The 19,670-nt window shown below is 41.8% G+C and overlaps 1 protein-coding gene and 1 pseudogene across 2 annotated transcripts in view; both read left to right on the top strand.

The window, feature by feature from the left end:
- Positions 1–19,670, top strand: part of KCNH1 (potassium voltage-gated channel subfamily H member 1) — a 440,309-nt gene that overhangs the window by 65,240 nt on the left and 355,399 nt on the right. The window lies entirely within an intron of this gene.
- Positions 8,545–8,686, top strand: LOC118149640 (U1 spliceosomal RNA; annotated as a pseudogene).

Raw genomic sequence — 19,670 nt, forward strand, 5'->3', positions numbered from 1 at the left:
TAAAAAAAAAAATGCTCATCATCACTGGTCATTAGAGAGATGCAAATCAAAACCACATTGAGATACCATCTCATGCCAGTTAGAATGGCGATCATTAAAAAATCTGGAGACAACAGATGCTGGAGAGGATGTGGAGAAAAAGGAACACTTTTACACTGTTGGTGGGAGTGTAAATTAGTCCAACCATTGTGGAAGACAGTGTGGCGATTCCTCAAGGCCTTAGAAATAGAAATTCCATTTGACCCAGCAATCCCATTACTGGGTATATATCCAAAGGATTATAAATCGTTCTACTATAAGGACACATGCACAGGAATGTTCATTGCAGCACTGTTTACAATAGCAAAGACCTGGAACCAACCCAAATGCCCATTGATGATAGACTGGACTGGGAAAATGTGGCACATACACACCATGGAATATTATGCAGCAATCAGAAATGATGAGTTCGTGTCCTTTGTAGGGACATGGATGAATCTGGAGAACATCATTCTCAGCAAACTGACCCAAGAACAGAAAATGAAATACCGCATATTCTCACTCATAGGAGGGCGATGAAAAATGAGAACACATGGACACAGGGAGGGGAGTACTAAACACTGGGGTCTATTGGGGGGAAAAGGGGAGGGCCAGCGGCGGGGGGGAAGCTGGGGAGGGATAGCCTGGGGAAAAATGCCAAATGTGGGTGAAGGGGAGAAAGGAAGCAAAACACACTGCCATGTGTGTACCTACGCAACTGTCTTGCACGTTCTGCACATGTACCCCAAAACCTAAAATGGAATAAATTAAAAAAAAAAAAGAAGGAAGAAAGAAAGAAAAAAAGTCTACGCTTTAGCCTCAACCGCCTGCTTGTAAACTTTTTGTTGTTTCTACTTACTTTATTTTACTGTCTTAAAAAATATAGTTACCATTTTTAATTGATTAATTTTTTAGTCATTTTACCTAAGATATGAGTTTACACACCACAATTAATATAATATACTGTGTTTTTCTGCGTACTTAATATTACCAGTGAGTTTTGTACCTTCAAATAATTTCTTTTTGCTCTTTAACATCCTTTTCTTTCCGACTGAAGGAATCTCTTTAGTGTTTCTTGTGAGATAGTTCTGGTGTTGATGACATTCTTCAGCTTTTGTCTGGGAAAATCTTTATTTTTTCTTCATGCTTGAAGAATACTTTTGTTTGATATACTATCTTAGGATAAGAATTTTTTTCCTTCTGCATTTTAAGGATGTTGTGGCAGCTTCTTCTGGCCTGTAAGGGTTCCTGCTACCAGATGTATTGGAGCTCCTTTGCCTGTTGTTTCTTTTCTGTTGCTGCTTTTGGGATCCTTTATTCTTGACTTTTGGGAGTATGATTATTAAATGTCTTGAGGTAGTTTTATTTGGGTTGCTTAGTGTTCTATAACCTTCCTGTACTTGAATATTAATATCTTTCTCTTGATTTGGAAAGTTCTCTGTTATTATCCCTTTAATAAACATTTTTCCCCTGATCTGTCTTCCCTTCTCCTCTTTAAGGCCAATAACTTTTGAAACTATTTTCTAGTTCTTGTGTGTTTCATTCTTCTTTCCTTCATTTTTTTTGGGACAGGTCTCCTGCTGCTGCTCAAGCTGGAGTGCAGTGGCACAATCACAGCTCACCGCAGCCTTAACATCCTGGGCTCGAATGATCCTCCCACCTCAGCCTTCCAAGTAACTAGGACTACAGGCAAATGTCATACCTGGCTAAATTTTTTTTTTTTTTTTTTTTTTTTTTTGTAGAGATGGGGTTTTACCATGTTTCCCAGGCTGGTCTTGAACTCCTGGGCTCAAGTGATCTGCCTGCCTTGGCCTCCCAACGTACTAGGACCACAGACATGAGCCACTGTGCCTGGCTTTTAATTTTTTTTCTTTTGTCTCCTCTGTGTATTTTTAATAGCTTATTTTCAAGCTCACTGTCTCTTTCTTTTTATCACTTCTACTATTAAGAGACTGGGATGCATTCTTCAGTATGTCAGTTGCATTTTTTAGCTCCAGAAATTCTACTTGATTTTTTAAAATTACTTAATCTTTTCATTACATTTATCTGATAGGATTCTAAATTCCTTCTCTATGTTATCTTGAATTTCGTTGAGTTTTCTCAATGGGTATTTTGAATTCTTTATTTGAAAGGCCACACATCTCTGTCTCTCTGGGATTGGTCACTGGTGCCTTGTTTAGCTCATTAGGGTGAGGTCATATCTTACTGGATGGTCTTGATGCTGGTGGAGGTTCATCAATGCCTGGGGATTGAAGAGTTTGGAATTGCAGTGTGTATCCATCTTTCTGTATATTAAAAGGGAATTGGGTGTTTTGACTAAGTTTTTGGTTACTGCAACTGTATCTGCATTAGAGCACACCCCAAGCTGTGGCTGTTGCAGACCCATAGAGGTACCATCTCGGTGGTCTTGAGTGAGCTTCAGAAGAATTCTCTGGATTACTAGGTAAAGATGTTTATTATCTTCCCTTATTTTCTCCTAAACCAATGGAATGTCTCTTTCTGTGCTGAGCTGCCTGCAGCTTTCAGACGGCTGACACAAGCACCCCTGTGGCCACTACCACTGATACTGTGCTGGGTTAGACCCCAAGCCCGCACAAAACTGGGTTCTACCCAAGGCCTACAGTGGCCCCCCTGCCTGGTTATTGCTTATGTTCACTCAAGGCCCAAGGGCTCTACAGTCAACAAGTGGCAAATCCAGGCAGGCTTGTTTCCTCTCTTCAGGGCAGTAAGTTTTCTCCATCCTTGGCTGGGTCCAGAGATATTGTCCAGGAGCCATGGCCTGGAGTCATGAACCTAAGGTATCTACCTGGTGCTCTGTTCTATTGTAGCTGACCTGGCACCTAAGCCATGAGACAAAGCCATTCCCATTCTTCCCTTTTCTCAAGGCTTGTAGCCACCGCCACCCTAGGTCCCTTGGCAAGTACTGCCCGGCTACTGCTGATGTTCACTCAAGTCCCAAGGGCTCCTTAGTCAACTGGTGAATACTGTCCATCTGAGTTTCTTCCTTTAGGGCACTGGACTTCCCTCTGGCTCAGGGCAGGTCCAGGGGCCAAAGCCATGAATCAGGGATCCCAGGAGCCTTCTTGGTGATCTACCCTACTGTGGCTGAGCTGGTACCCAAACTGCAAGATGAAGTCTCCTTTCATCTTCCCTCTCCTTTCCTCAAGCAAAGGAGACTCTCCCCATAGCCACCACGGTTGGGTATATGCTGGGTCACACCCGAAGCCAGCATGGCTCTGAGTCTCACCCAAGGCCTGTGGTGAGCACTGCCTGGCTACCATTCCTGATTATTCAGGGCCCAATGCCTCTGTAGTCAGCAGATAGTGAAGCCTGCCCAGATTGGGTCTTTTTGTTCAAGGCATCAGGTTCCCTTCTGGCCCATGGTGTGTCTAGAAGTGTTGTCCAGGACCCAGAGCCAAGAATGGGGGGCCTCACAACTCTGCCTGGTGCCCTATCCCACTGTGGCTGAGCTGGAGTCCTTTTTACTCTTCCCCTCTCCTCAAGCCGAGGGAAGGAGTCTCTCCTGGAGCTGTGAGCTGCACTGTCTGGGGTTGAGGGAGGGGTGATGCAAACACTCCCTTGGCCTTTTCAGCTGGTATCTTACTGGGTCACATGCACCCCACACTCACTATCTTTGAGTCCAGCACAGCACCAGGACTTGCCCAGGACTTGTAATCTAGACTGCCTTTTATTTAACATCACAGAGCACTTTGGCCTGCAGTGGCACGGCTTGTCGGAAGGTAGGTTCTGACCACTGGGATGGATGATTTGGTTCTGACCACTGGTTAGGGCTGGTCTGAGTGCTCCCTCCATGGGTACCAGCTGAGCTATGCCCCATGTTACTTTCCACTGTGACAGGGCAGCACTGTGTTCCAATGCAAAGTCCCATGATTGCTGTGCTCTCCATTCCCTAAGTGCACAGATTCTCTCTATGCCATGTGGCCACTGCTGGGGGATAGGGGATATAAGTAATTTATAGCTGTCTTTTCTACCCATGTCAGTGCCTCTTTATATAAAACCACTTACTATGATTGCCAACTTGATTTTTTTTGGCTCTTCTGAAGGTGCTTTTCTTCGTGTGGATAGTCGTTCAATTTGGTGTTCTTGTGGAGGCTTCCATTCCACTGTCTTGACATGCTTTCCAATCTAATCTTTTTATGTTTCTTATTCTTATTGATATGTTTGGAATATGTCTGGTATTATTCTGGGATTTAATTTAGTGTTTTCTGTTTACTGTCTGCTTTCTCCCCTCCATTTCCTCCATCCCTCTCTTTCTCTCTCCTCCCTTTTTCCCTCTTTGTCTCCCTCCCTCTTTCCTTGATTTCCACTCAATGTTATTTTTTTCTCTTGGTTTCAAAGGTATACACTCTAGTTTTTTTTTATAGATTACATCTATATATTTTTTTAACAGCATATACTCATTTGAAGCTAATTAACTGCTCCTGGAACAAAACAAGGACCTCAGAATATTTTAACTCTAAAGGACTCTCATGCGTACTGTTATCTAGCATTTTAGTTTTTCCTTATTTTTAACTTCCTCATTGACCATTATTTTTCTGTTCTGTCATTAACACCTAATTGGATTTATCAGTATATATTCTGCCATTTTCTTTGGCCATCACAGATTTTGTGGTTCACAACTTTTTAGTTTCCTTCTTGCTAAAGTAGCTCTTTCACAGAGTCTGGGAATAATAAATTATTTTAGTCTTTTCATGTCTACATATGTCATTATTGTTCCCGCTCTCTGAAATCATTGCTTAACTGAATAATTTTAGATTCATATATTCATTGAGATGTTTGTTTTATTTTAAATGTCTGTCCTTTTTTTTTTTTTTTTTTTTTGAGATGAAGTCTCATTCTGTCATCCCATCTACAGTGCAGTGACACCATCTTGGTTCACTGCAACCTCTGGCTCCCAGGTTCAAGAAATTCTTTTGCCTCAGCCTCCTGAGTAGCTTAAAGATGTGCTTAGAGGGATTACAGGTGTAATTACAGGTGTGCGCCACCATGCCCAGCTAATTTTTTTTTTTTTTTTTAGTGGAGATAGGGTTTCACCATGTTGATCAGGCTGGTTTCAAACTCCTGACCTCAGGTGATCTGCCTGCCTTGGCCTCCCAAAGTGCTTGGATTACGGGTGTGAGCCACTGCATATGGGCAAATTTCTATCTTTTTGTTTCTAGAAATTCTATGTAGTTCTTTTTGAAATCTTCCTGTTCTTCAAAAATATTGTCTTATTCATGTCTACTAACATTGCTGCTTTTTTTTTGCTTTAGGATTTAGGCACACCTTAAATCCCCTCTCGGTGTTTAATTTCCTCTTGTGGTGGCAAACTTATCTGCAACTGGAGTTTTTTGGTGGGAGTTCATTGGGTCCCCATTTGATGAGGCATTTGATTGTGGTGGTGAAGTTGAGTTTGCCAATGTTATATACTATGGTTTCGCCTGGTTCAGACCAACTTTTCCATAAGAATTTTAGCCTTGGAGCTCCTATGTGAACAGTGTAAATTCTGACTCCATACCCATGCATGGCACAGATTTGGGGTCTGATTTTTTACAGATAACCATTTTTTTCTATCTAAAATTCTAGATAGATGACCATTTTTTTAATCTAAAATTTTTTTACAGATAACCATTTTTTTCTATCTAAAATTCACTTTCCTTTTTATATCTTTGAGATATGGAATAGAGATTTTCTGTTTTGTGTTTCTCCATCACGGCAGCCCTTTGTCACTCCAGGGGAGCTTGTGGCCTCCCCTCCGGTCTCCTATAGCGCTTCTGAAAGCATTCCTGTCTCCCCTGCTTCTAGAAAACTCTTGGTCTGGTTTCAGCTCTTACTGGCTGCATTGGTGTTCCTGTTACGTTTCAACGTGCTTGGTGGAAATGGACAGTTTACTTGCGTTTACTTAGATTACTCTGTTGACTGATAACTCTGCAAACACTCATGCTCTTATGAATAGGACAGATGGCTACAAGTGAAAGTCAGGAGGCAGCATGTGAGCATTTAAAACTGGGTGGAAAGTGCTGAGGTTGAAGAAACAAGGTTGTACCAGTTTGCACTGCCAATCTCATCACAGGAGTCGTTTTCTTTCTTCCCTCACCATGAGCAATATGCAATACTAGAAATGTTTTATTCAATCTTATATTTTAACATATAAGTAAAAATTCAAAGGAAGGTTTTTATTTATTTATTTTTTTAATACGAACTACCCAAGGATTTGGCCTGGTAAGTCTGGAGGATGCATGAGAGTACAGTTTTCAGCTATCCGTCAATAGGATTTACATGAGGAGCAAGAGATGGCCCTGAGCCAGCGACCTCTGCAGGCAGCTGGACAGATACACAGAGAATGAAAGTTGGGATGAACTTTACTTATTGAACACATGCACAGTCAGGCTTGCTATACACATTTTTCTGGTGATGAGTGACCTGTCTGCTGCTGAAGTAGAGCTGAGGTCATGCCCAAATCCTTAGTGTTCTGGTTCCAAATCCAGGAGCACTGGTGGAAGCGGCCAGGATTTCTATGAGCAAAAAATGTTACCCCTTTATCTAGGAACAAGCTCCCTTGTTTCTCAATGTCTAAAATTGAGATTTCCTATTCTGCTCTTTAACTTTTTGGATGTTAGCTTCATTTGGCTCCTCAGACTAGGGGGAAAGTGAGAATGAATGTGGAAATGCAGATCTGTTGTTTTGGAGAAGAAAGTCGCTTTTGGTAACAGTAGCTTCTATTGTAAGCACCTGAATTTCGAGCTATGTTGCTTCTCATAAAGAGTCTTTTAAAATACTCACAATGGTCTCAATGTGGGCAATATGGCTGTGACTGTAGGCAGTAAGTGTGCTGTTACTGGAGGCGTTTTGGATGACCACTTCATGGTACATTGAAAATGAGCTTGGGTGGTGGCCAAAACAGTGAATGGCCTTCCTGTTGTCTTCCAGCCCTAAAAGCTGGCCTGTGCCTCGTTGCTCCCTGTGCACATGGGGGCCATGGAATTCCATCCGATCAGCCCTCTCTTCTCTGAGGCTGGGATTTTGTGGAAGGGTATTCTCTGCTTTTTCTCTCGGTGGGCTGCTTTGTGTATGTATTTATTATGTTTTAATAAACTTTATTTACTTAGGCAAGGGAGAACTCAACTGTTCACTGATGCCAGGGATCAACTCTGCACTTGATTTTTGGGGAAAAGTAATAAATGATTAGCCGAAATCGGGTTTAAGGATTGTCTTCAGTTTTTTTCTTTTTCTTTGTTTAGAGACAGGATGACGTAGTGCAAAGAGGAGATTTGGAGTCAGTCTGACCCGAATCCTCCTCCAAAACTCCACTACATTCCAGCTGTGTGACTTTGTAAAAGTTACTTAACCTCACTAATCTTTCCTCATTTCCATGAAATAAAGATAATATTACTTACCCTAAAAGATCATTGTGAAGATTTGTGATGCTTTTAAAGACAACTCTGATTTTATTAGTCCCCACTTAAAAATCCTTTAATGTCTTTTTGTTGTTTCTTTGGATAAATTTAAATTTTACATGGTGACTTCCAAGACCAAACTCGCCTCTCCAGCCTCATCTAGCTGTGCCCCTCTTTGAGCTCAGCATCAGCCCAGGGGCACTTATGCCTGTCAGACTCTCTCTCTTGCCCCTGGGCCTTGGAACATGCCCTCCATTTGTTTGGAAGCTTTTGCTCCATCTGTTGGCTGGGCTACCTCCTACTCACTCTTCGAGTCTCAGTGTAGATCTCACACCGCCTCTTTGAGGCCTCCAACTGCCCCTGCCCCACTCTCCAGGTAGGCTTCCAAGAAGCTGTCCTTGCCATTTGCAGTTTCTACTTTGAGCGTTCATGACATTGGGAATGCTTTGGTTTCTGGTTTGCCGCCTCCAGTAGATGAAAGGCCCACACAGGCAGAATTAGTGTCTCTCAGCCAGGCGTGGTAGCTCGTGCCTGTAATCCCAGCACTTTGGGAGGCCAAGGTGGGCAGATCACCTGAGACTGATTTTGAGAACAGCCTGGCCAACATGGTGAAATCCTATCCCAACTAAAAATAGAAATATAGTCAGCTGTAGTCCCAGCTACTTGGGAGACTGAGGCATGAGAATCGCTTGAACCCGGGTGGCAGAGGATGCAGGGAGCCAAGATTGTGCCACTGCATTCTAGCTGGGATGACGGAGCAAGATTCTGTGTCAAAAAAGAATTAGTGTCTCACTTCTTTACTGTTGTATCTCCCATTGAACACGATGCTGACACATAGTAAGTGCTTAATAAATGTTCATTGAATGAAGGAATGAGATAACGAAGCAAGCATTTGGTTTAGGGCCAACACCGGTAGGCACCTCAGTAAATGTCACTTACCTTTCACATTAACCTCTTCCTCTGCTCATGTCACCTTTCTATCTTAATCATGGATAATGGAAAACTGTTTGTAACTGACTTAATTATGATGGCAACGTTTCTGTGACTCAGCCTCACCACTAGTTCTTAATCATATTGAAATAAAATACAGCTGAAGATTTCAAGATTAAAAGTTAAAAAAATACAGCTGATACTTACCTGGCAGGGGAGATACCATGATCACGAAGGTGGTTTTCCCAGGGCGAGGCTTATCCATTGCACTCCAGATGTGCTGACCCCTGCGATTTCCACCCCCTCCCCCACCCAAAAATACAGCTGAAGTATTTCTCAACAAAGTAGGAAGAAACCAAGATTTCAACATGGGATTGTATTTGTGATGGTGTCATGTGGGTTGGTTCCGGACTGTAGCATAAGGTATATGGTTAATACTTTTAATTGCGTCCCGCTGCCCTTACCTCTTCCATTAAAGAACAAGTACATCATGGAAAAAGTCCTAAATATAGCACCTGCCTAGTTTATGAAGAAGGGTATTTATGACGGGAATTAAGCTGTTGTTTAGCTGGGGATGTCTGAAACCCCAAATCAGGCTTTATTTTGTGACTAGAGCGCCATCCCAACCTTGTCAGCATCAAGCCCTCCCTTTTTCTTAGAATGTGTGGGCTGAGTTTGTACTCACTTTGTAGTCATAAAAACCCAAATCATTGCTAAACAGAGAAGCTTTTTGGAACTCTATGGAATGGAAAGAAACACATATATAGGTGCTGGGGTGGGTGTGCCAAGAGTAAGGATTTAGAGGACCAAGGTTTCTTATCACCCTCAGAGGGAGATGTTCGGGCACTTGCAGATGACGGTGAGGGTGGTATTTATGGAAGGTGCTCTACTTGTGTCCTTAAATGACCAGTGAAGCCAATTTGGTGGTAAGTGGTGAGTACCCTGGGATCAGTCTCAAAGAGAAAGTTCTCTGTTTGACTCTGCTTTCTTCCACTGCCATCATCCAGGGAGATGACAGCTGGTACTCCTGAGAGATGGGGATCTTGAGGCTGCTGGTACTGCCGACCCTTGTTAGGGCCCATTCTGGGCATAGTGCGTTGGCCAGGTCTTCAGGCTCTCAAGAAGACCAGGAGTTTGTTCACAACTTTGTCTAGTGTTATTCCCCAGTTCAAGCGTGCGTCTTTTCTCTCTAGAATCCTGCAGTGGCCTTGTAGCAGGCCTCTGCCTCCACACTGGCCCCTTCCAGGCGGCCCTCCACACTGCTGCCCAGTTACCTTCATCAAGAGCACTTTGATTATAAACCCGTCTTACTTAAAAGTTCTTAGCTATGCATCAAGGACACATCAAATTCAGCCCTCCTTTAATTCTCAACAAAATACAGCTTTATCACCCAGTATTGCCCTCTGTAGTCCCCCAAAAACAATGACAACAACAAACCAAAAAAGTCCCTATGTTTCAGCCACACCAGCTTTCTCCCAAGTCAGCTCTTGTACTGCCTTCCTTTATACATCTGCGCTTTCGCACACAGATGAGCGTTGTCTGCCTTCTGGCTCATCCTTGAATGGAGATCTTGACAATCACTTTAAAATCTAAGCCTTTTCTGAGCACTGAAGTCAGTTTGTTGTCCCTTTTCCTTTGCTGTTAGAATACTTTTACATATACATTTCCTACCGCTTGTTGCATTATGTGCATTATATTTTATTAATTTGTTTACACGTCTCTTCTGTTCTAAACTGTGAGTTTCTTGTGGGTACATTTTTATGTTCAGCTCTCCATCAGATATTCAGTCTGTGGTTGTTTTTATTAGACTTTAGGTTTTATAGAATTGATGGAGTCTATGAGGCTGCTTTGTCTTTTTTTCTTCAAATATATGTACTTTATCAGTCTCCCTTTCTTCTTAGTCTATTTCAGTTCTGCTGTTCTTAGTCTCTGATCCTTGAGGAAGCCAAGAACTTTCTGGACCACCCCAGTTTTTGACTTGAAACTTCCTTATTCTCATCCAGAATCTCCTGAAGTAATATTTTTCTTTATTTGCACAAAACTATTATTTTTTTATATCAGTAGTTTTTGGGGAAGAGGTGACGTTTGGTTGCACGGATAAGGGCTTCAGTGGTGATTTCTGAGGTTTCGGTGCACCCACCACCTGAGCAGTGTACACTGTGCCCAGTGTGCCATCTTTTATTCCTCACTCCTCCATTATTCCCGCTTTGTCCCCAAAGTCCAGTGTGTCATTCTTAGGCCTTTGCATCCTCATAGCTTAGCTCGCACTTATGAGTGAGAACATATGTTTGGTTTTCCATTCCCGAGTCACTCCACTTAGAATAATGGTCCCCAACTGCGTCCAGGTTGCTGCGAATGCTATTATTTGGTTCCTTTTTATGGCTGAGTAGTAGTCCATGGGGTGTGTGTGTGTGTGTGTGTGTGTGTGTGTTTGTATCACCCATTTGTTGATTGATGGGCATTTGGGCTGGTTCCATAGTTTTGCAGTTGTGAGTTACGCTGCTGTGAACATGTATGTGCAAGTGTCTTTTTTGTACAGTAACTTCTTTTCCTCTCGGTAGATACCTAGGAGTGGGATTGCTGGATCAAATGGTAGATCTCCTTTTATTTCTTTCAGGAATCTCCATACTGTTTTCCATAGTCAACATTCATGCCAACAGTGTAAAAGTGTCCCCCTTTCACCATATCCATGCCAACATCTGTTATTTTTAAAGTTTTAATTTACGGCCATTCTTGCAGGAGTAAGGTGGCATCACATGGCGGTTTTGATTTGCATTCCCTGATAATTTGTGATGTTGAGCATTTTTTCATATGTCTGTTGGCCATTTGTATATCCTGTTTTGAGAGTTGTCTGTTCATGTTCTTAGCCCGCTCTTGGATAGGATTATTTTTTCATATGTTTTCATTTTTTATGTGTTTATTGGCCATTTGTGTATTTTTTCATATATCTGTCAGCCATTTGTATATTTTCTTTTGAGAGTTGTCTCTATTCATGTCCTTAGCCAAGTTTTTGATAGGATTATTTTCTTTTCTTGCTGATTTGAGTTCCTTGTAGATTCTGGATATTAGTCATTTGACAGATGCATATTTTGGGAATATTTTCTCACACTCTGTGAGTTGTCTGTTTACCCTGCTGATTATTTCTTTTGCTGACAAAAGTATTAGTTTTTGAACACTGCCCACCCATTCACAAGAATGCATGTGCGCACGCACGCGCACACACACACACTCACACTCACACACACAGACCCCCACACACACTCACACACACACTCACACAGACACACACACACACACACACACAGACACATGTGTCTATATTCTGATTTGATCTTCATAGTATCTCTCTGGTATGGGTGGTCAAGCTTATTTTTTCAGGTGAGGAAACTGAGGCTTGGAGTTCTTGACTTGCCCAAGGTTGATCAGCTGTGAAGCCAAGAGTAGGGTTCCCAGACTGAGACTGCCAGGTTCAGCCTTCTAAAGCTGCACCTTGATGAGCTTAGTGTGTTTTCAGCCCCCTCTGTAATAGTGTCCCCAGCATCTCTTCATTTTCGGATAGGGCCTGCCTATTCCCCACCTCCCTGTCTCACACTTTTGCATGTACACACGTGCCTGTGTTCACATTTTTTACTTCATTATTTTGTTGTCAAATATATATATATATATATATATATATATATATATATATATATATATATAGTTGATCCGTTACAAATCTATGTCTGAGATCAATGCCTGTATTTGTTTAAGCTAGTACAGGATATTCATGTGCTGTAGTATAATTTCATGGTTTACCTGTGCTGTTCAGTATGGTAACCTGTGCTGTTCAGTATGGTAACCACTGGCCATATGTAACTACTAAGCAACTGAGATATGGCTTGTCTGAATTGAGAGGCATAGTAGGTGTGAAATTCATATCAGATTTCAAACCTAGCATGAAATAAAGGATGTAAAACATCTCACTAGTGACTTTGTGTGTTGATTACATGATGAAATAATGTTTTAGATGTATTACATTCAATTATTACGTTAAAATACTAATTTTTTTTGTTTCCATTTACTTTTTGTGGCTAAATCACATGAGATGCACACTTGTGACTTGCATTATATTTCCATTGGTTAGTGTTAATTTAGACTGTGGGCTTTTGAATTACACTTGTGTTTGAATTTCAGCTTCACCACTTAGTTTTGTGCAACTTAAGTTTTGGGCAACTTGGCCTGTCTTGGATGACTTTTCTTTGTCTATAGAGACCAATATTTACCTCACATGTTGTTTTAAGGACGAAATTGTATTTTGTATGTGAGGTACTCAGCCTGGAACCTGGCATGGGAGCAGAGGGGTTTAAAGCATAGACTCTGGAGTTAAACTTGACAAGGGCTTCAACACTGGCTGCACCCTTAAAAACCTTTGTGGCCTTGAACAAGTTACTTTTCTAAGCCTTAGTTTCTTATAAAAGAGCAATGATAATAGCAGGTACCTCATAGTTATGAGAACTAACTAAATATAAAGGGCTTATGAGCTCAGGGTAGGGCATGTAGTAAGGGCTCAATGAATGATAACTAATGCCATATACCCTCACTCCTGGGGAAGGGCATCTGCTGGAAACTTTCATGCTGTTAAATGGTCTACATGGACTCTTGTTTTTATTTTTATTTCTTCAAGGAAGGTACATATAATTAGAATATGACCCTAAGACATAACATATATGTTCTTGTCTATATCATGATTATTGTAGCATTTTAAGAATATTCTTGATATTATATTTTTGTAAAGAATTATACAGAGGAATTGAAATCAGGCTCTTGAAGAGATAGCTGCACTCCCATGCTCATTGCAGTATTATCCACAATAGCCAAGACATGGAAGAAACCTAAATATCTATCGAAGGATAAATAAAGAACATGTGTTATATGCACACTATGGAATATTATTCAGTCTTACAAAAGAATCAAATCCTGCCATTTGTGACAATATGGATGAACCTGGAGGACATTATGCTAAGTGAAATAAGCCAGACACAGAAGGACAAATGCTGCATGATAGCACTTGTATTAATCCAAAATAGTCAAACTTACAGAAGCAGAGAATACAATATCAATTTCCAGGGACTGGGGGAAGGACAAAACCAGGATATATTAGTCAAAGGGCACAAAGTTTCAGTTGTACAAGATACTTAAGTCCCAGAGATACATAATATAGCATAATGCCTATAGTTAATAATATTGTATACTTAAAAATTGCTAAGAATGTAGAACTTACGTTAAGTGTGTTTATCACAGAAAATAAGAGGACAGGAGGAAAGGGAATCTTCCCTAAATCATTCTATGAAGCCAGTATCACCCTAATACCAAAACCAGGAAAGGATATAACCAAAAAAGAAAACTACAGACCAATATCCCTGATTAACATATATGCGAAAATCCTTAACAAAATACTAGCTAAACAAATCCAACAATATATCGAAAAGATAATCTATCATGATCAGGTGGGTTTCATACCAGGGATGCAGGGATGGTTTAACATCCACAAGTCAATAAATGTGATATATCACATAAACAGAATTAAAAACAAAAATCACATGGTCATCTCAATAGACGCAGAAAAGGCATTTGACAAAATCCAGCATTCCTTTATGATTAAAACTCAGCAAAATCGGCATACAAGGGACATACCTCAATGTAATTAAAGCCCATCTATGACAAACCCACAGCCAACATAACAGTGAATGATGAAAAGTTGAAAGCATTCCCTCTGAGAACTGGAACAAGACAAGGGCGCCCACTCTTACTACTTGTCTTGAACATAGTACTGAAAGTCCTAGCCAGAGCCATCAGATTCAAGTGATTCTTAGGCCTCAGCCTCCTGAGTAGCTGGGATTACAGGCATGCGCCACCACTCCTGGCTAATTTTTTATTTTTAGTAGAGACAGGGTTTCTCCATGTTCATCGGGCTGCTCTTGCACTCCCGACCTCAGGTGATCTGCTGGCCTTGGCCTCCCAAAGTGCTGGGATTACAGGCATGAGCCACTTCATTAACATCTATAAACAAGTAAAAAAACTAGATACATATATTATAATTCCTGATGAGTACAATAAAAATCCTGTTGATAAATAGTAACAGAAGAAGGAAGTGGGTGAAGAAAATATTTTAGAGAGGGCATCAGGGAAGGCTTCTATAAGGAGCAACACTTAATTTGAGACCTAAAGGTTGAGAAGCGTCCATCCACGTGGAAAGTAGGAGAGGAGCATTCTGAGCTCCCACATGGCAAGAGCTGGCGTCTGCAGAAAGCCAGTGGATGGGATGGGTGTGGTGCCTTACAAAGTGTAATCCTAGAGCTTTGGGAGGCCAAAGTGGGCAGACCACTTGAGGTAAGGAGTTCCAGACCAGCCTGGCCAACATAATGAAACCCCATCTCTACTAAAACTACAAAAATTAGCTGGTCGTGGTGGTGTGCACCTGCAATCCCAAATACTCGGGAGGCTCAGGCATGAAAATCCCTTGAGTCCCAGAGGTGGAGGTTGCAGTGAGCCAAGATCAAGCCACTGCACTCCAGCCTGGGTCACAGAGCAAGACTCTGTCTCAAAAAAAAAAAAAAAAAAAAAAAAAAAAGTCAGTAGGTGGAGGATGCTTGGTGAAGTCAGAAGGGTTCAGCTTAGGTTGGAAAGATAGGTAGGGGATTGTAGGTCACAGCAAGAATGTAGATTTTATTTGAAATCTGATGGAGTCTGATCCCAAAAGCTCTATCTTGTGCAATAGTGTCAATAGGACTTTGAATGTCTGGTAGAATTCAGCTGTGAATTCATCTGGTCCTGAACTTTTTTTTTTCTGATTGGTAATTTTTTTTTTAAGTTGTGTTTTAGGTTTTGGGGTAACATGTGCAGATCATGCAGAATTGTTGCATAGGTACACACATGGCAATGTGGTTTGCTGCCTCTATCCCCCCATCACCCACAGCTGGCATTTCTCCCATTGTTATCCCTCCCTGACCTCCTCACTCCCCTGTAGTCCTCACTCTGCTGTCCTTCCCTTGCCCCCTCAACGGACCCCAGTGTGTGATGCACCCCTCCCTGTGTCCATGTGTTCTCATTCTTCAACACCCGCCTATGAATGAGAACATGTGGTGTTTCATTTTCTGTTCTTGTGTCAGTTTTCTGAGAATGATGGTTTCCAGATTCATCCATGTCCCTTCAAAGGACACAAACTCATCATTTTTTATGGCTGCATAGTATTCCATGATGTATATGTGCGACATTTTGCTTGTCCAGTATATCATCGATGGGCATTTGGGTTGGTTCCAGGTCTTTGCTATTGTAAATAGTGCCGCTATGAACATATGTGTGCATGTGTCTTTATAATAGAATGATTTATAATCCTTTGGGTGTATACCGAGTAATGGGATTGCTGGGTCAAATGGAATTTCTATTTCTAGGTCCTTGAGGAAGTGCCACACTGTCTTCCACAATGGCTGAACTAGTTTACATTCACACAAACAGTGTAAAAGTGTTGCTTTTCTTCACATCCTTTCCAGCATCTGTTGTCTCCAGATTTTTTTTTTTTTTGAGACAGAGTTTCACTCTTGTTACCCAGGCTGGAGTGCAATGGCGTGATCTCAGCTCACCGCAACCTCTGCCCCCTGGGTTCAGGCAATTCTCCTGCCTCAGCCTCCCGAGTAGCTGGGATTACAGGCACACGCCACCAGGCCCAACTAATTTTTCTTTTATATTTAGTAGAGACAGGGTTTCACCATGTTGACCTGGATAGTCTCGATCTCTTGACCTTGTGATCCACCCACCTCAGCCTCCCAAAGTGCTGGGATTACAGGCTTGAGCCACCGTGCCCGGCCGAGTCTAAGTCTCTTTGTAGGTCATTAAGAACTTGCTTTATTATTGTAAACAGTGCCAATCAACCCAAATGCCCATCGATGATAGACTGGACAGGGAAAATGTGGCACATATACACCATGGAATATTATGCAGCAATAAAAAATGATGAGTTCGTGTCCTTTGTAGGGACATGGATGAACCTGGAGACCATCATTCTCAGCAAACTGACACAAGAACAGAAAATGAAATACCACATGTTCTCACTCATAGGTGGGTGTTGAACAATGAGAACACATGGACACAGGGAGGGGAGTACTACACACTGGGATCTGTTGGGGGGAATAGGGGAGGGACAGTGGGGGGTGGGGAGTTGGGGAGAGATAGCATGGGGAGAAATGCCACATATAGGTGATGGGGAGGAAGGCAGCAAATCACACTGCCACGTGTGTTCCTATGCAACTATCTTGCATGTTCTTCACATGTACCCCAAAACCTAAAATGCAATAAAAAAAGAACTTGCTTTATGTATCTGGGTGCTCCTATATTGGGTGTATTTAGGATTGTTAGCTCTCCTTGTTGCATTGATTGTTTTACCATTATGTAATGCCCTTCTTTGTCTCTTTTGACCTTTGTTGGTTTAAAGTCTATTTTACCAGAGACTAGGATTGCAACTCCTGCCTTTTTTTTCTCTCCATTTGCTTGGTAAATCTTCCTCCATCCCTTTATTTTGAGCCCAGGTGTGTCATCGCACTTGAGATTGGTTTTCCGGATACAGCACACTGAGGGTCTTGACTTTTTATCCAATTTGCCAGTTCGTGTCTTTTGATTGGGGCATTTAGCCATTTTACATTTAAGGTTAATATTGTTATGTGTGAATTTGATCCTGCCATTTTGATGCCAGCTGGTTGTTTTGCCCATTTGTTGATGCAGTTTCTTCATTGCTTCGATACTCTTTACCATTTTGTATGTTTTTGGAGTGGCTGGTACTGGTTTTTCCTTTCTATGTTTAGTACTTCTTTCTGGAGCTCTTGTAAGGCAGGCCTGGTGGTGATGAAGTCTCTCAGAAATTGCTTGTTCATAAAGGATTTTATTTTTCCTTGGCTTATGAAGCTTAGTTTCACTGGATATGAAATTCTAGGTTGAAAGTTCTTTTCTTTAAGGATGTTGAATATTGGTCCCCACTCTCTTCTGGCTTGCAGGGTTTCTGCCAAGAGATCCACTGTGAGTCTGATGGGCTTTCGTCTGTGGGTAACCTGACCTTTCTCTCTGGCTGCCCTTTTTCCTTCATTTTAACCCTGGTGAACATGACAATTATGTGCCTTGGGGTTGGTCTTCTTAGGAATATCCTTGTGGTGTTCTGTGTATTTCCTGGACTTGAATGTTGGCCTACCTTGCTAGGTAGGGGAAGTTCTCCTGGATAACATCCTGAAGAGTGTTTTCCAGCTTGGATTCATTCTCTCCATCACATTCAGGGATACCTATCAAACATAGATTAGGTCTTTTCCCATAATCCCATATTTCTTGGAGGCTTTGTTCATTTCTTTTCACTCTTTTCTCTATTCTTGCCTTCTCATTTTATTTCATTGGGTTAATCTTCAATTTCTGATATCCTTTCTTCTGCTTGGTCGATTCAGCTATTGAAACTTGTGTGTGCTTTGTGAAGTTCTTGTGCTGTGTTTTTCAGCTCCATCGAGTCATTTATATTCTTCTCTAAGCTGTTTCTTCTAGTTAGCATCTTGTGTAACCTTTTTCTAGGTTCTTAGTTTCTTTGCATTGGGTTAGCACATTCTTTTAGCTCTGAGAAGTTTGTTATTACCCACCTTCTGAAGCCTGTTTCTGTCAATTCATCAGATTCATTCTCTTTCCATCTTTGATCCTTAGCTGGTGAGATGTTGTGATCCCTTGGAGGAGGAGAGGCATTGTGGTTTTTGGTGTTTTCATCCTTTTTGTGCTGGTTTCTTCCCATCTTAGTTTCTTTATCTATCTGTGGTCTTTGTAGTTGGTGGCTTTTGGATGGGGTCTCTGGGTGGATGTCCTTTTTGTTGATATTGAAGCTATTTCTTTCTGGTTTTTAGTTTTCCTTCTAACAGTCAGGCCCGTCTGCTGCAGGATTGCTGGAGTTCCACTCCACACCCTGCTTGCCTGGGGATCACCTGCAGGTGCTGCAGAACAGTAAGGGTTTCTGCTGGTTTCTTCTTCTGTTATCTTTGTTACAGAAGGGTACCTGCCAGATGTTGGCATAAACTCTCCTTTATGAGGTGTCTCTTTGGGTACATGGGGGTCAGGGAGTTGCTTGGTGAGACAGTCTGTCCTTTATAGGAGCTCAAGTGCTGTGCTGGGGGCTCTGTTGTGCAGAGCTGCTGGGCAGGTACCTTTAAGTCTGCTGCTGTGGAAATCGTAACTGCCTCTTTTTCCAGATGGTCTGACCTAGGAAGGTTGGCTTTATTTATAAGTTCCTGAGGTGCTGCTGCCTTTTATCATAGATGCCCTGCCTCGCATGGCGTAGTCTAGTCACAGCGCCAGGAGATGTGTTGCTGAGCTGCTGCAGGCTCTGCCCAGCTGCTGTGTGAGCTGCCATGGTAGTGGTGGTCGCCTTTCCTTCCACTGAGCTGAACCATCCTGGTTCCAGCTGCACTTGCTGTGAAACTCTCAATCCAGAGCGTTTCAGATTGCTTGTTTGGTGGGGGTGGTACCTGACAAGCCAGATCACCTGGCTTACTGTCTCTGCCCCTTCCCTTTCAGTTGAATGGGAGGCTCTGTCTCCCGGGTGTTCCAGGTGCCAGTTGAAATGGCCACCCAGATTTGTGTGAGTTTCTGTGCACCAACCCAGCACCGGCTGAAACTGCTCTGGTGAAAACTTGCGGCAATTTTTGGCACTGGAATCTCCTGGTCTGTGGGTAGTGAAAACTTGTTTGGAAATGCGGTGGGCTCACCCTCCGTGTTGTTCTTGCTGGGAACAGCACTCCAGAGCTGTTCCTATTCAGCCATCTTGGATCCTCCTCCTATTAGAAAATAGTTGGTAATTTTTAAATTACCATTTAAATCTCACTGCTTGTTATTGGTCTGTTTAGGGTATCTAATTCTTCCTGATTTAAGCTAGGAGGGTTGTATCTTTCCCAGAATTTATTTATCCTGTTAGCAGTTATGACCTGATCCACCCAACTACCACGAAACCTGATTAAACACTAATCTACTTACCATTCTTACAGCTTTTCCTATTCTGGCTATTTTATGTAAATGGAATAATATGTAATCCTTTGTGAGTGGCTTTTTCACTTACAGGATTTTCAAGGTTTGCATATACGGCATATATCAGTACTTCATTTTTTTTGACAAGTAATATTCTATTGTATGTATATACCGTATTTATTCATTCATTTATCAGTTGATGGAATTTGAATTTCTAGTTTTTAGCTGTTAGGAATAATGCTGCTGTGAACGTTTGTGTATAAGTTTTTGGTTGACATATGTTTTCAGTTCTCTTTTTTTGCAATGGAGTGT

The sequence above is a fragment of the Callithrix jacchus genome, chromosome 19 (genome assembly GCF_049354715.1).
Source record: "Callithrix jacchus isolate 240 chromosome 19, calJac240_pri, whole genome shotgun sequence".
Taxonomy (NCBI): domain Eukaryota; kingdom Metazoa; phylum Chordata; class Mammalia; order Primates; family Cebidae; genus Callithrix; species Callithrix jacchus.